The sequence below is a fragment of the Adiantum capillus-veneris genome, chromosome 16, assembly GCF_014529385.1.
Source record: "Adiantum capillus-veneris isolate H3 chromosome 16, ASM1452938v2, whole genome shotgun sequence".
NCBI lineage: Eukaryota > Viridiplantae > Streptophyta > Polypodiopsida > Polypodiales > Pteridaceae > Adiantum > Adiantum capillus-veneris.
This window is the reverse complement of record NC_140946.1, coordinates 109,183,663-109,199,720: the sequence shown is the minus strand read 5'-3', so window position 1 is coordinate 109,199,720 and position 16,058 is coordinate 109,183,663. Positions and strand designations below refer to the sequence as shown.

Below are 16,058 nucleotides of genomic sequence, written 5' to 3'. Positions count from 1 at the left end.
CCTAGAAGTGATCATTGTTTCACCTTCTATTATGGTTCAAACATTTCAGCAAAACTTGCAAATGATTGCAATAGCAAGTACTTAGTTTCTTTTTGCAATTATTTGCACTCCTTTTCAATGTGTTCTAGGAACACCATATTCACCATCAATATTGGCAAGGATGATTATGGATATACAGGTTCAGATCTGTTTTTTGCTAAATGCATGCACACTAGGTGTTTTGGGCCCTAGTGTTTAGCAAAGGCTGATTTGGAACGGCATGTGTATTCATCAAGTTTTTGCTTATGAAGAATTTAGCACTCTGTGTGCAGTATCTCTATGAGATTACTTTTGGGTCTACTAATCCCCAATAGAGGTCATGGCTCAGTTTGGGTGTTTGTGGATTTTTCAAGTTAACCACAATGGTTATTCCGAACATTGTTAATTCCTCAGCAATGTTATAGGATATTGTGATTCCCATTTACCAGTCATCTGGGAAGACTGTCTGTAAACCATGGGGGAAACACACCTCAGTATTGTCATTTATCCAAGGGGATAGGCAGATTACAAAGTGTAATCTTGGGCTAAAGCATATGCGAAGTGTGTACATTAGCACCAAGCACTCCAATCAGTAAGATATTGCTCTTGGAGTTTGCTTACCATAAGTTAAAGCATGTTTGCGACTAGGTTTAGTCTTTTCATGTATAAGTCAGATTCTCAACCTTAAACACTAGTTCTCTTACTGATGAAATTTGAGAACAAGTCAAGGAATTAAACTTGGCTAATGAGTTATGTCAACAAGTTACTTTCATGGCAAGTGACAAGAGGTACTCTTTTGGTACATCTTTGTTGTGATAAACTCGTTTAGCATGTTCATGAGCGTTCTAAATGGAGTCTACACACTATGTTTGGCTAGGAACTGTTGGCTAGGAATAGGTACCATCAGATGGTTGCAAATGGACAACAATGTAGAAAATCAAGATGTTAGTCTTGATTTCATTGAACCTCCTACTGAACCGGGCTCCAGTTAAATGAACCGTTGGATACATGAGGGATGCCACGGTGGAAAACATTAGTGTTCTTATGAAGATACCATCACTTGTGTTTTCGTGGACGAAAACGCTTCTCCAAGGGGGGAGTAATGTCAGGTCAATGGTAGGACCGGGTAGCAGGCCAAGGGCCAGGGACTGGATGGCTCAGTACGGCTAGGAGCCAAGGGCCAGGCATGCGTTAAGGGGACATACTTGCAAGGGCCAAGAGCTATAAGTAGGGAGGTTGGGAGGAGAACCACATGCCAGTCTACCCTTTGGCCTTTCAGTGCTATTGGAATAGGTTGTGCATACCTCTTCCTAGCATATTCCATGCTACAGTAACACTCTTCCCTCTTATGGTTTGTCCTCAATTTTTCACCACTTAGACTCCCCCAAATCAGACCTTACAAGAGGAGTTAATCTCTTGACCATTTTGTTCGATAAACTTTTCTTGATCGTAGGTGGCATTGGCTTTGCAATGGACTCAGTGATCATTGTGCTGAGAGGATGTGTCATCCTCTTGAATCTTACAATCCTTTTCTTTATATTCTTCATAGTTATCCACCAAATAAAGATCTTCTTTGATCAATTCAATTAGCGTGAGGCTTCGTATCATATGCACATCCTTATGAAGACCCGCATGTCTCATTCTATGGATAAAGATCAGCATCAATCGTGCCTGCTTAGGTAGTTCTGCTTTCGGATAGAACTTGACATATCTCTTGAGTCGTAATTCCGCTTTTCATACTGATTCACCCTCTTTCTGCTTGAATCTATGGGTTTGTGAGACAATACTGTGAGCTATGCCTTTCTATGAGAATTCTTTGATGAATTCTTCAAATAGCTTGTCTAGAGTCTCAAAATTGTGTCTTTCCATTGAGTCAAACCATGTAGTTGTGTTATCTTTCAAAGTCAGTCCAAATATCGCAAATTGCATTGCAAAATCCAAACTTCCTCTGCTCTACTTACTCTTTTGAAAGTCGCTACGTGATCACTCGGATCTTTATCTCCTGAGTATTTCTTGTTTACCCATTTTTGGAGTTGGGATGGTCTATCCCTCCGATTGTCTACAAGTCTAGCTATAGGCTCTCCGAATCCTTCTACTATGCTTAGGTTCTTCTTTGACTTCCTCTTCTAGTTCATATCCTCGTGAGTGTCTCACAATAGGTGGGTCTTTCGAGAACTCTCTCTCGATTCTTACTCTTTCTACATAAGGTAACCCTGTTCTAGTCGGTCTAATGGTTGGTCCTCAACCTTCACGTAAATACAAATGTGATGGTAATAGTGGTGGTGCACTTAGTCCTCAATTGACCGGATAACCACCTATTAATATATGTTCTTGGTATGGAATCTTGATGGATAGATCAGTATTTCCACTCTCCTTGTCTGGTCCAATTGATACTTGATTGTATATTGGTCTTCTACAAAGTGATTGGTAGTTCTCTTGGAGATTGGTTCATTAGGGAGATGCTCAGAATCACAAGTTTCTCTTTTTTTCGTTTTTGACACTCCATGTTTTGTCTTTTGGGTGTACCAAGGGTTGGTCAAAACCCTAGTCTCAAGGTGTACTTAGGATTCAACACCCCTTTTTAACACTCTGGTGCAGTCAAATTTATCAAATTTGGTCTCCAAATGCCTCTTGAGACATTATATGCATATGATATCCAAGTTTTCAAAATTTCAGTTTTTCTTCACGGAACTCTTGCAAATGCTCTCTTATATGCATAGCATCAATCATTCATGAAAAAATATCAACAAAAACGAGTTTATTGCATTTTTACCCTCAAAATAAAACTTTTTTGTGATTTCAAATGCAAACAAGCACTTCAACAAATATATTAGTTATGAGTAGCTCTAGATCAGAATCAGATCACTTACCTAAATCTACTCCTACACACCATATGGGGTTTTGCATTTATGAGTAGAAAAACTCTTCACTGCCACACACAAACTAGGATTACCAACAACTACTCTAATCTATAACCTATACTACAAATGCTAACTAAATCTATCTAGTCACAGACCCTCGGCGAGACACACGCTTCCTGGCTCTCCACTTGATCTCGGAATGTCTCTTTTTGGATCCACTAAAGAAAAATGCTCTCTTTACTTAAAACTAAAGCAAGCGACCATCAAATGAGTGTTAGTAGGATTACCTACTCAAGTCCTCATGTCCCTCGCAATGCCGCCAATGCTGCGGGAGCGAATCACACCACTTACAAAGTGCTTGCAGCACTAGCTACATCAACATAATTTCGATCAAGGACACAAATGACATGATAGGTGCATGGAGGCAATATCTTTAGCTTGTCAAGTTGAGACCATCCCACACATACAACACTCTGGAAGGCTAGCAAAACCAAAATCAAGAATGTCACTACTTTTGACTACACCACCCAACCTAGATACACACAAACAAAAGGAAACTCACCAAACCGTACCAGAATGGTACAAAACTTAAGGAACACCATCCCCTCACTAGGATTCACCTGTCCCAAAGCCTCTACACTCAAAATTCTCACTCCCAACCCATCTACAAAAAGCACGCATGAAGATAATGCAAAATTTTGAAAGTGCCTAAAACTGAAATCTATGAGTACCTATGCATGGATTATGTCGCCACCATTCTAAGGACTACTTACACACAGCAAGAAGACATTGTTTGATACACTTATGACCACAAATAGCTCGTAGATGTGTTAGCACGTGTGCTCCATTTCACGTGGAATGCTTGGCGTTGTTGCGTAGGTCTCTCTGAGCCTATTGCAATGGTGCAATTGAATCTCCAATCCGATGAGCGAGGAGGGAATTGCATCAGGATGAAGCTCATGATCTCTCTCTCTTTCTCTCTCACACACAATCGACGGCTCGTCGACGGTAGCTCAAAACTTTGATTAAGATAAATTTCTCTCTCAAAATGACCTAGGTACCTTATATACTAAGGCTACCATAGGTTAAACCAAAAATAGAGTTCAATGGGTAAAATGACTCTGTATTTACAATCTAGAAGTGCCATCACACCACAGCTTTTGCAACTAAACTAGCTCCTCATTACAAATGATGTTTTTAACCATAACCCACATCATTTCATAACTCTCAAAAAACAAGACTTTAGAACGAAAACTGAGTTATGTCATATTGTTGACCTGTGGGTCAACAAATACCAAAAAAGGTAAGAAAATTAAAAGAAAAGCATAACACATGCACAAAAAATCTATGAAATGACAAGAACTTCTAAAAGTTGAATTGGAGACTGTTTGGTCAAGATTTGGCAATGCTCAGTTCTAAAAGTTGAATTGGAGACTATTTGGTCAAGATTTGGCAATGTTCACTTAAGTTACAGAACTTCTAGAAGTTGAATTGGAGATTTTTTGGTTAAGATTCCGCAATCGCCACTTAAGTTACAAAAATTGTCTTTTAAGAATACTGATGAAATTTGGCCATACGATATTTGTTTTTAGAGTTTTTCAATCCGTAGGTCATTGTATATATGAGAAGGGACCAACCATGAAATTTTATCAAAAGGTGAGCCGATAGCCTAGTGTATGTATAGACTAATCTCCCTTTAGTAGCCTCATCTTACTTTGAGAGAGAGAGAGAGAGAGAGAGAGAGAGAGAGAGAGAGAGAGAGAGAGAGAGAGAGAGAGAGAGAGAGAGAGAGAGAGAGAGAGAGAGAGAGAGAGAGAGAGATAGTTTTGTGGAGCAACCTTTGCACCCTCAATTCACCACACACATTTTGAGCTGCAACACCATCCATGGGAGGTATGATCCCTACCCATTGCACTACGTTTCTACCAAGTTACATGTGGGAAACAGTCGATAGAAACCTTGGTGTGGCCTCGGTTTGCAAAACACAAACCAAGTGGTAACTCCTATGATAAGTAACCAAATCCTACATGACCTCATAGATAGGTTTCTCTTCAGTTTGCTAGCCAACCCCTAGCTTCAGAATCATCTCACTGACCCCAGGAAAAAAAAAATATAGAAGAAAATCGTATTTTTTTCTCTACATTGAACGACCACCAAACTTGGCCAACAAGTTACCTTCATGAAGACTACCAACTTCTATGAAGGTGTATTAACAAAAACATGGTATGTGAAGAACTCATAGCAAGAGAACCTGGTGGCCAAAGAAAGTGCCAAATTGCCATAAATCATACAAATGAGAGCAGAATGGAATGATAGTTCATTTAATGCTTCCATATATCGAAACACTATGGGTTCTCGATGATGCATTGTGACATGCAATAGCCTAGGGTCCAGTTTAGAAGTCGATGCATCTTTCAGAGGGAAAAAGTATATGAGACAGTTAGTATTGCTATCGAATTTTTGAATTGACACCTCAAATGGGTCTCCAAGAATTACATGGTCATGCTAGGATTTTTACATAATTGAAAAAGTACTCTTTTGTGCTAAGAAGGAAAAAAATGACAATTTTTTCTATTCCTTAGTCATCTGGTATTACACTAAGTTTTGATGGTAATCAGGGTGTTTATCACATTGAAAAATCTTTGTCGAAGAAAATTCACATGCATTGGGCTTTTGTTTTTCCCACACTTTGAACTTTCACCTAACAAAATGTCTGAAAAATAGACTAAATCTTGCATGAGACGTCACAATCATGATACAAGTGGTTTAGCAGCCTTATTGTATCATGGGAACAATGCCCACAAACTAGTAATTCATTCAGATATGAAATCTCCAAGCTGAGAAAAAAACACGTTTTTTTGCCATAGAGGCTAATCACAAGCCCAACCAAAGTTTCAACTTGATGACCACTTTGGCAAGAGCCTATAAGCCCCCTTTGTGAGGTCAAAACTCAAAAAGCTCATGGATCTTGTGCACAAGGCTCAAAAATGATGAAAATCCTAGTCTTTAGCCAAATCACTCTGACATTTTTCACCATACCACAACCTATTTTCACAGTGTACATACTATAACACATCGTGTAAAACCCGGTGTGTATACTTACACAAATAAATGGGTTTAAAGATTTATGGTTGGTATACACATCAAAATAACCGATGGAATTGTATCATCAATATGCACGTCATTATTTTAATTGTTGATATATGTGTTTTCATGCACGTCATTATACCCATCTAAATATCGTTGGAAACTATGCCTGCTCTTATTGACATGCATATCGATGCCTATCCGGACGTTGATACTGAGCTATATTGACACCAAAACCTGAAAAATCTTTTCGAGCAGAGAGGATTGGCAACTACTGTGGCATGTATTGCAGCACCAAAAGCCAACCCTCTCTACTTAAAAAGAAGAGTGCAAACAAAACTGCACTCCACCTAATGATAGATCAACATTGTAACCATGGCCATAACCATTACCATATCAAGATTTTATCATCATAACCATAACCATAACCATAACAAGATTTGAAATGCATAACTTTAACCATAACAAGATTTCCAAACCATAACCATAACCATCACAAGATCTTGAAACCATAACCATGAGCATAACCATAATAAGATTCATAAACCATAACCATAACTAGATTCTCAAACCGTAACAATAACCATAACAAAATAACCATAACCATAACAAGATTTCAAAACCATAACCATGATGATAACCATAGACATAACCATAACAAGATTCAAAAACCACAACAATAACCATAACCATAACAAGATTCCAACACCATAACCATTACCATAACAAAATTCCAAAACCATAACCAAAGAGAAATTCCATAACCTAACCATAACAATGATCCTAATCATAACGATAACCATGAGCTTGATCTATATCGTAACCATAGTCATAACCAAAACCAAAATTGAGTATACATGAACCATACTCAACGAAAACATACTCATGAACCAAAACCATAACCACAATTAAATATACATGAACCAAAAGCATAACCATAATTAACTATACATGAATCATACTCAATGAAAACATATACATGGACCATACTCGTCAAGGTAATGCCTCTGAGTTGACGGCCTCTCCCTCATCCTGATGCTGTCATAGAAGAGCTTCATCTGGCGGACAGCCTTTTATGAAAATTGGTAAGATAAAATGTAAAAAATGGTACCAATCATGAGACTTAAGACCACTTAGATTGTCATCTTTAGTAAAAGTTTTTTTCAAACATTGCACGCATCCAATAGGGGTGTTGAATGAAGATATGATATTCTTCACTTGCTACTCCTCTGCATGACTCAAAAACCATGGATCTTTTGGAATATCATACTTTCCATAGGGTTTAAGTCCAGGCTATATCTCGCCCAATATACTATATCTCGCCCAATAGCCTATATGTCGTCTCTTTGGGCCTTGCTATCCCTTCTTTCAGTGTGCCAAATTTCACAGAATTAAATATCAATTTTCTTTTAGGAAACCAAAAATCCTTCCACTTCAAGGTAAAATTTATGCTATCAAGGACAATGAAAGGTTAGATGTAAAATATATGCTACGCATTCTCACAATGGCAATAAATCAATAGAATGGCTTGGCAAATCTGTCCTACCAAATGCTACAATGCCAAATGTTAGCAGTTGGCATCAATATGTACCACAAAGCACATGCTATAAATACTCCACGGATGTCCTTTATGGAGGGGAATAAAGGTCTTCTATACAATCTCAACAAACAGCATGATGATCAAATCTTCCATGGCTTCTTTGCAGGTCTAATGCTACACTACAGGACTACTTTTAAAGAGGCTTTCTACATAGAATTTTTCACACTGGATATAACCATTTTTGCCAAAATTCAATGATCTAAGAGCACGCTTTGTCAGTTACCATTGCCATGGAGCTCCACCATCAAGCCGCCTTAAAGCCTTATGCCCAAGAAGACCTCCAATTTCCGAGAGAGTATAGAGGACTAATGTGGATATAAAAGAATCATCTATAGCATTGGCCCGCAATTCAACAAACGCCCCGGTACTAACTCATGTGGAGGACGAGATAAATAGGAGGGAGGAGTGTTGGAAGTAGGAAGATTTCAACAACGGATGCCTGCTCTAGAAAAGAAAATGCTCAAGAATATTTTTTAGCTTTTGTAATAGAAATTGTTGTCTACTTTGTATTTATGAGGGATTTGGAGCTATGCGTTTTCAAATTGTATCCTAAGCTATTTCCAAAGCAGCTAAGCCCTTGTACATATAAGACCCTTAGCCAGGGTATAGAGGCAATTTTTGTAAATTTTTTATCATCATTATTATCATGGAAATTGAGAAAATAAGGTTTCTTTGCATGTCATGTGAGATCTCTTTCTAATGTGTCTTTATCTATAGTCCAAAATATACTGAGTTAGGGACTTGATCTGCATCAAGAACTTGTCCCATAATTCCCAATTGTTCTCTTCCTAATTACCTAGCACAAACTCTTTTTGAAACATCATTTTATTGTTATGAACTCTTCCCAAGTGGCAAGATGAGTGGTCCAGCTCATCCACCACTTATACACCTTTCTAGTCAATAAACAAACCAACCTCTATGACCTGAGACTGCTTCTATAGTGCATGAATATCCAACCACTTTGCTAGAAACATGTTCACAAAATCTTTGTTCCTCTCCTTTCCTCTAGAATAGGAAATTTGAAATCCTTGAGTAGAGCATAGGCTATCTCTACGACACCCCCATAGGTGCATCGGTATGGACCCATGTAATCACGAGTGAGGCTATGCTCACTCATGTTGTAGGTGAACTCCTACTCCAAGGAAGAGGAGATACTACATCAACCTATACTTTTTCTAAGGTGACACAACCGTAGAGACCACCGACATTGATGACAACTTTTGGACGATGAGCCAGAGTTTATGAAGACTGACATTGTCAAAACCCTTGGAAGATGATGATGATGAGGATTATGACCTAGTTGATCTTGCCAATATTCTTACAAAGATGGATCTCTCTAGAGGGATATTAGAAGGTAGGTTCTACAACTATGGAGGGTGTTGGCAGATCACATTAAGTGATTGGTGAATGCACTCTAGAGAGGAAATTACCTTGCGTCTACAACCAGATAGTTCAATTGGGGTTAAGCCCACAACTGTCAACAAACCCAAAAAACCTAGAGCGCTAGGGGAAATTTATTTTTGTGAGCTTTTGTTTTCGTGCTTTTGCATTCATATTGTGTTTTTAGAGCTTTTTTATGTATTTTCTTAGCTAGTATTACCATACAATTCAGCTGTAACCCATATTAAGTTGTTCAGTCAAGAACAAATTATTCCATAAAGTAGATTTAGAGTTTAGAGGCATTGTCTAAATTACTTTGCATAGCAAAAAATCAATGCAAGCTCAAAAGGCACACTTGTTTTTTTTTTGCTAGAAGCCCCTTTGTCCAATGGTATGGTTTTCAATCCATAAACTAAGAACCCCAACATAGGCTTCCACATTTCTGAAAAAAATCTTAGAGATTTCTACCCACCATACAAATGCTTATATAACTTTGTAAGGAATTTCCCAAAGAAAGCCATAACACAATTACTCATTTGCATAGCCAGCTGATACTAACCACACCCGTGGAGAGGTTCACTCTATGTAGATCCTCTTTATCATGTGCGTACAAGGAAAGCCTATCTGATTAAAGAAGTTATTGCTAGAAATGAGGCATCTAATATTATTCTTGCACAAGGAAAAGGATCCCTATATCTGTTGACTATTTAGAAGTGTTGTCAAGTGGACACGTGCATGAGTGATTCAAGGTTTAAGAGGGGTTTTAACACAATTTTTCCTCAACTTGTTCATCTTACAAAAACCCTAATTCCCATCCTTCCTTTTCTATGGTGGCTAATCAAAATCCCCTCAACTCTGTCAAATGTGGAAACATTTCCCTTTGTCGCATGTAACAATCTTCCCTTTAACTTTGTAGCTTCCAACATCTAGCACAATGTAAAACAAAGTTCAAATAGCGAGATTGAGAATCACAAATTAGACATGGATACTTAGTTTTTTGAGTCCAGATAGGACACCCGCCCTTTAGAACCCTTACTTGATCCCCTTTCGAATGAGCACATATCGCAAACCCTAGATATTGCATGTGAACCACACCAAGCGCCTTGGGGGGTCACTTTATAATTATGTGACTATCACGTGAGTGCAACAATTTGCAATTTTTCTCACATTTTCACATATAGAAGGATACTAGAAAATGGTCTTTGGAAAAAAAATTACAGATTGAATAGGAAAGGGGTGTTTTTTATTTGTAAAAACTTCACCAATAAGAAGTTAGATATAGTTCTTGATCACACACTATATACACAATTTATACATGATAACCCCCTCGAGCCAAGCACACATTAGATAAAGAGATAATGGACCTGTATGTGGTAGCTTCTATTGTAGCTCATGAATTAGTTTTGCTTTGTTAAGTGGTACCTTTCTTCAATGAAGGATCCATGCATTGCAAAATACAAATCCTATTAATAACCTTAATTATCAATGACTCCAGATCTTTCCAGTATGCCAAGAACAATTCTTTTGATAGGCCATAAATAGATGTAGCTTTTTCATTATGAATTTTTTGAAGAGCCCATTTTAGATCAAAGGCCACAAATACTTGATCAATTCTTGTAGCATTGGATTCCTCAATGAATGGATCCACAACCCCTGAAAAGATATCCATCATGTCTTCCCTCTCAAAAAAATTGCCAGTCTTGACATTCAGGATGCCTTCAGAAGAATACATACAATCTCTCATAATATCCTTGGGAGTGTCAACCATAGTGGCATCATCTTGCATTATTTCCACATATTTTCACTTAGCATGCATGTTTCTTCTTAAGCTAGCAAAGAACCCTATTGATTTTCCATGGATTTCCTTTCGTTATTTGCTTGAAACAAAGAAATTAAGCTTTTTGTACTAATAGGGCATCACGTTATTTTTTATAGCATACCTAGGTTTCCCAAGTTTCTCCAATTTCCATACATCATGTCCCTATGAATAGTTGCAATAATAACTATAGCATCTTTTACTTACTGTAGCTTAACACTAGAATCGTAACAGGACACTTTTATGTCCTGTTAAGTGACCATTTTGCTTGAATTATTTGAAAAGTATGAAAATGAATTTCTAGGTGCTATATATCCACAAAGTTGCCTTATGAGCTGAAAAAGACTTAGCATTTTTTTTGGAGTATCGATCTCACCATTAACCTTACTCTTGCACAACATTTTTGAACCTAAACTGTGTGAAAAAACGGGTCCTGTTTTTGGCTATTTTTCAATTTTTGGCAACTATACCACTCTAAAATTCATGTTTGTAAGGTTTATATGGCTAGAGGTTAGGCCTTCATAGTTCTCAACATGTTTTGATGCTTGTAGGGAGAGCTAAGTGTTAAAATTGAAAGTTATGACCAATTTACAAGAATTGCATAATCCTGTTTTTTGGCCAAAATTAGCACTTTTATTATTTTTTTGGTGGTTTTCTTGATATCCAAATTCAATTTTGATTGTGTAAGTGTAATGTATAACATAAAGGTAATCTTCCTTGAGTTTTGGGGAACCTAATATGCTATATAGCATAGTATATGATAATGGTTGAGTTTTTTGCTGAAGAATACGATACATTTTAGAGTAGCAAGTATAGCTTTCTCAATATTGCTAGTTTCTTAGGCCAATTGTGTGTATTTTGTAGGTAGTAACCATATCTAATCATAGACTACAAACTTGGCTAGATATTGATTAGTTTCTATGGGTTTCTAGAGGTCATAATGCTAAACCCAGTTTTTTAATGTTTGCTGTATTTAGCACTTTATCATTGCCCCCAAGGTTCCAATTGTAAGAGATCCATTATCCTTTTGACATGTTCCATGGCTCCTTTTGAATCCAAAGGCCCAAAGGGAACTAAGAAAACATGTATATAGTATCTGTATTGAGTGTGACTATAGAGACTTTGATGATAGGTCCGCAGAATGGAAAAAATGCAACTTTTTTGTACCTATTTTTTTGCCCAAAAACAAATTAGTGAGGTAAAAGCAACCATATGTTTTGGTCACCAACCCATTGAAGTTAATGGGGCATTTTATCTCATGTCCTACAAAAATCCCCACTCTTATTTATATGCAATCAACCGTAAAAAATTGATGTTTTGGGCAAAATGCACTGGTCCATCAACTTTGGAGGCTTGTAGTGACCAAGGGATGAGAAAAATTACAAGTTTCTCATTTTTTCCATACATAGTAGTTATTGAACTATAAGCTCATGCAAGGATTTTTCAAAATGAGTGGATCTACTATGGTTTTGGAATTTTTTCCCAAAACCCTGAAAGGACCTTTTTATGTCCTATTAGGTTACCATTCTAGTGTTAAGTGCCCTACATCATGTCCGTGAATCTCTACAGTATATTCTATAGCATACTGAACGCCTTCTTATCTTTTATATACCTTTTCCAACTCCTCTCATACATGATTGAATGCCAAAGCATATGAAGCCCCAACACATTCGAGTATTTCCATGCTAATTAGCTAAGGCAATCAAGTGCAATACATCCTTTTGGAACATGCTATGATTATTAACCATAAGAGGCCTGGCGTATCATATTGCTTTCACATTCCAATAGGCAATAGAATCAAACAAGCTCAAAATAAGAGCAAAGTGTTTAGATAAATAAGATTGAATAACTACATATATCTTAATAGAATTAGGAAACTCTTTCTTATCAAAAACTTCCACCTGTGCCTGTTATAGCCAATGACATACAATCTGGCTTCAATTGTCTTGCAATCAATAAAATTTTATACTCTAGCTCTGGTTTTTCTGAATTGCTCTACAATTGTGCTCTGTGGGAAGATTGTGCACATTATCCCTTTGTAGCCCATCAAGATGATTAATGAAACAATTTCTTGCAAAATATCCTATATGGGTAGAAATGATTAACCTGCCATCATTTATCTAGCATTGCATAGGATTTAACAGTTGAATCTCCTTGCAAAGTGCTATTCTCCCCTATCGTGTACTACCCAAACAGAAATATACTATGCATCCACTAACATACTAACCATTAGTTTCCTAAGACTAAAGAAATAGATCTTGAGGTAGTAGGTAAGCTGGTCATATACCTCAAATGAGAAAATTTGGCTAGCTCCTACTTTCTTTTGTATAAATTTGCGGTATTTTTCTAAAATTTGCCGTATCTTTGCCCAAGCTTCCTTTAAGATGATTCCCTCCTACTTAGGAAGTAAAACTCTAGTTCCTAGAGAACAAATCATTTCAATGTCCCTTCAGATCTTCTCGAAAATCTACTCCAAACTCTTCGGCTCCACCCCCTCCTATTTATGCAATTGCCCCAAGAGGAATTCACACACCTCCCCTAGCTAAACATTCCTACTCCTAGGTGGTCTCTTAAAATAAGCATCAAACCACTCCTAAAACCCCGATGCCACACATGCAACTATTACATCTGTATAGTAAAACAAGGCTAAGTCTCATGCAAGTTCAAAAAAGACATCTATAGGCAGTTTTCTCACGATGGAAAATTTCATGAACTTGTAAAAAATAGTCTCAATAAAAGGTCGATAATCATCTAGAAGTCAAAGGAGTGGCCTACGAGTTCAAGTGCCTTTGGAACTTCCCAAATGTAATTAAACACAACAGAGGAGTCCATCTCCCACTTGTATTATCATCATTTAAATCCAAATTAAGAACAAATAGCATCATGATTTTGTATAATTATCATCGATTTGGTTAAATTTAGTATATTTACCATCAAAATATCTTAAATTATGGACAAAAAGGGGACATGAGCCCTTTGATCATCCGTGTGCACATGGATGATCAGGGTGCTCCTACCAAAATATGGAAAAAAGGGGGGGCAAGAGCTCCTCGGTCATCCGCGTGAAGGCGGATGACCGGGGAGCTCTTGCCCTCCCTTTTTTCCCCAAAATTTGGGATATTTAGTGGATTTTTTTAAGCATGACCTATGTTTTTCTCAAAAATATTTGAAAAAAAGTTGGGGGAGATGAGCCTCTTGCTCGTCAGCGTACGCACGGATGAGCAAAAGGCTCCTACTATCCCTTTTTAAAAAAAGCAATGTGAACTAGTGATCCCCAACATGTTGGGCAAGGGAAAAAAAAGAAAAAAGGGGAAGGGTCTGCATTTTAGTCATAAATCGTAAATACCGTGTATTTTTCTATGATCCAACTATTCAAGTATTAGCTTGCTCTCGAAAACAAGGTTGCCAAAAAGGAGTGTAGCACGCACGTGGTGAAACCATCGGTTCAAGAGTAGCAAGCAATGCTACAAAAAACCTTGCATCGCTGGCCAAAAATCATTCAACCTACACTAAAGAGTAGCACGGTCATCCGCGCGCATGTGGACGACGAACAAGCTCATGGAGTTGTAGACATGAGCGAGATCGACTCCTTCACCTGCAGTGCTACAAAAAACCTTGCATCGCTGGCCAAAAAATCACTCAACCTACACTAAAGAGTGGCACTGTCGTCCGCGCGCGCGGACGACCAACAAGCTCGTGGAGTTGAAAAAGTACCGGCTACCATGATGGTGCGGAAGATTGAGCTCTCCCACTCCTTCGCCTGTAGGCTTGCCTGCTTTTGCGATGAGGTAGACAATGCCAATGCCACTCTCTGTCCGCCTACCGAGGCGACCGCTGTGTGCAGCAATGGCGCTTTGGGTTGCAACTACTCTTGCACTAGATATCCATCGTCGACGTGCATAAAATGCCCTTGCCCAAAGTGCACATCCGGCTACGGCTTCTGTAAGCGGGTGGGCCGGCTCTGCCGCCTTTTCTTCAACTCCGCACGACAAGGTACGGAAGCTGCTTAACTTCATAGACAAGGTGCGGTTGCTGATAAATCGGGCCATGCAAGCTATCCTAATCTAGGGATTGACCTTCTTGGCGATCATGGATGCCAATCAAAATTTTGAAATCATATCTGCAAACTACCTTGGCTTTGGAAATGCTCCTGAAGAGCCCGCATGGCTGCAGTTCATGCGAAAATGGTCCAAGTTGACTAACACAGACGGTCTTAGTGCATTGTAGACAAGTGGAAAGCGAGTGGGAATTGTGGGGCTTGTAAGGATTGGTATGGCCATAGCAAAGCGGGCCGTAGCTTTTGGGTGCCCAATTGCAAATATATGAAGGCAGGTGAGCACAGTGTTCCAATGCAATAGAGTTGGCAGCTAACTTGCCCCTTGACAGAGGGGACAAAGGGCAACATTAACCTGGAAGTCTTCGATGCCTTGGGTCCAAGTGGATTCCTCATAAACATAGCTTGAGGTATGATAGCTCTAGGTACGATAGCTCGAGGTCCAATAGTGGATGAAGCACAACTTCTTAAGGCATTGGTGGAGGGCCGTATTGGAGGAGCTTTCCTGGATGTGTTTGAGAATGAGCCTCAAGCCCCCCAAGTATATATGTCTCTAGATAATGTTCTTCTCACTCCTCATGTTGGTAGTTTGACATGGGAAACCATGAAGGCTATAACAAATCCTGTTGTTACCAAACTTGAAGCCTATTTTTTGGCCAAGCCTCTTCTAACTCCGGCCTGAAGGTAAACTAAGCAATCTACCCACATTGATTAATGGAACTATGACAATTCTCTCTCTCTCTCTCTCTCTCTCTCTCTCTCTCTCTCTCTCTCTCTCTCTCTCTCTCTCTCTCTCTCTCTACATGGCCTTAACCTGGTTGGACATACTTGCAACCATTTCTTATCTACAATGTGGCTGCCCTCATTGCAGTACCATGCAATCATCAAGATTTGCAAAAAAAAATTCAAGGGTGCCTCAACAAGCAGGAGGCAAAGAAGAACACGCCAGCTTGCATGTGCATAATCAAACATATCCCATCCCTTGTTGTGATACCTCCTCATCCTACATCTCGTCATCTTCCCTTTAAACTCTATTCGCATATGCCAACCTCTATCCTATATGCTCATCTTTGCATGAAGGTGAAAGCAAATGAGAAGAGAGAGAAACGACGGCCTACAATAGTCTCTTGTGATTTGTGTGCATTGAATTTATCCAATGAAATGGTGCCGCTGGTAAGGAAGGTGAGGGCATGAGCCTGACAGCCTTGGGAAATTGGGGAGAGAGAGAGAGAGAGAGAGAGA

General features: G+C 38.6%; 1 pseudogene; it reads left to right on the top strand.

Moving 5' to 3' along the window:
* Nucleotides 1-14,851: 14,851 nt before the first annotated feature.
* Nucleotides 14,852-15,498, top strand: LOC147439629 (hydroxyphenylpyruvate reductase pseudogene; annotated as a pseudogene).
* Nucleotides 15,499-16,058: the final 560 nt, after the last annotated feature.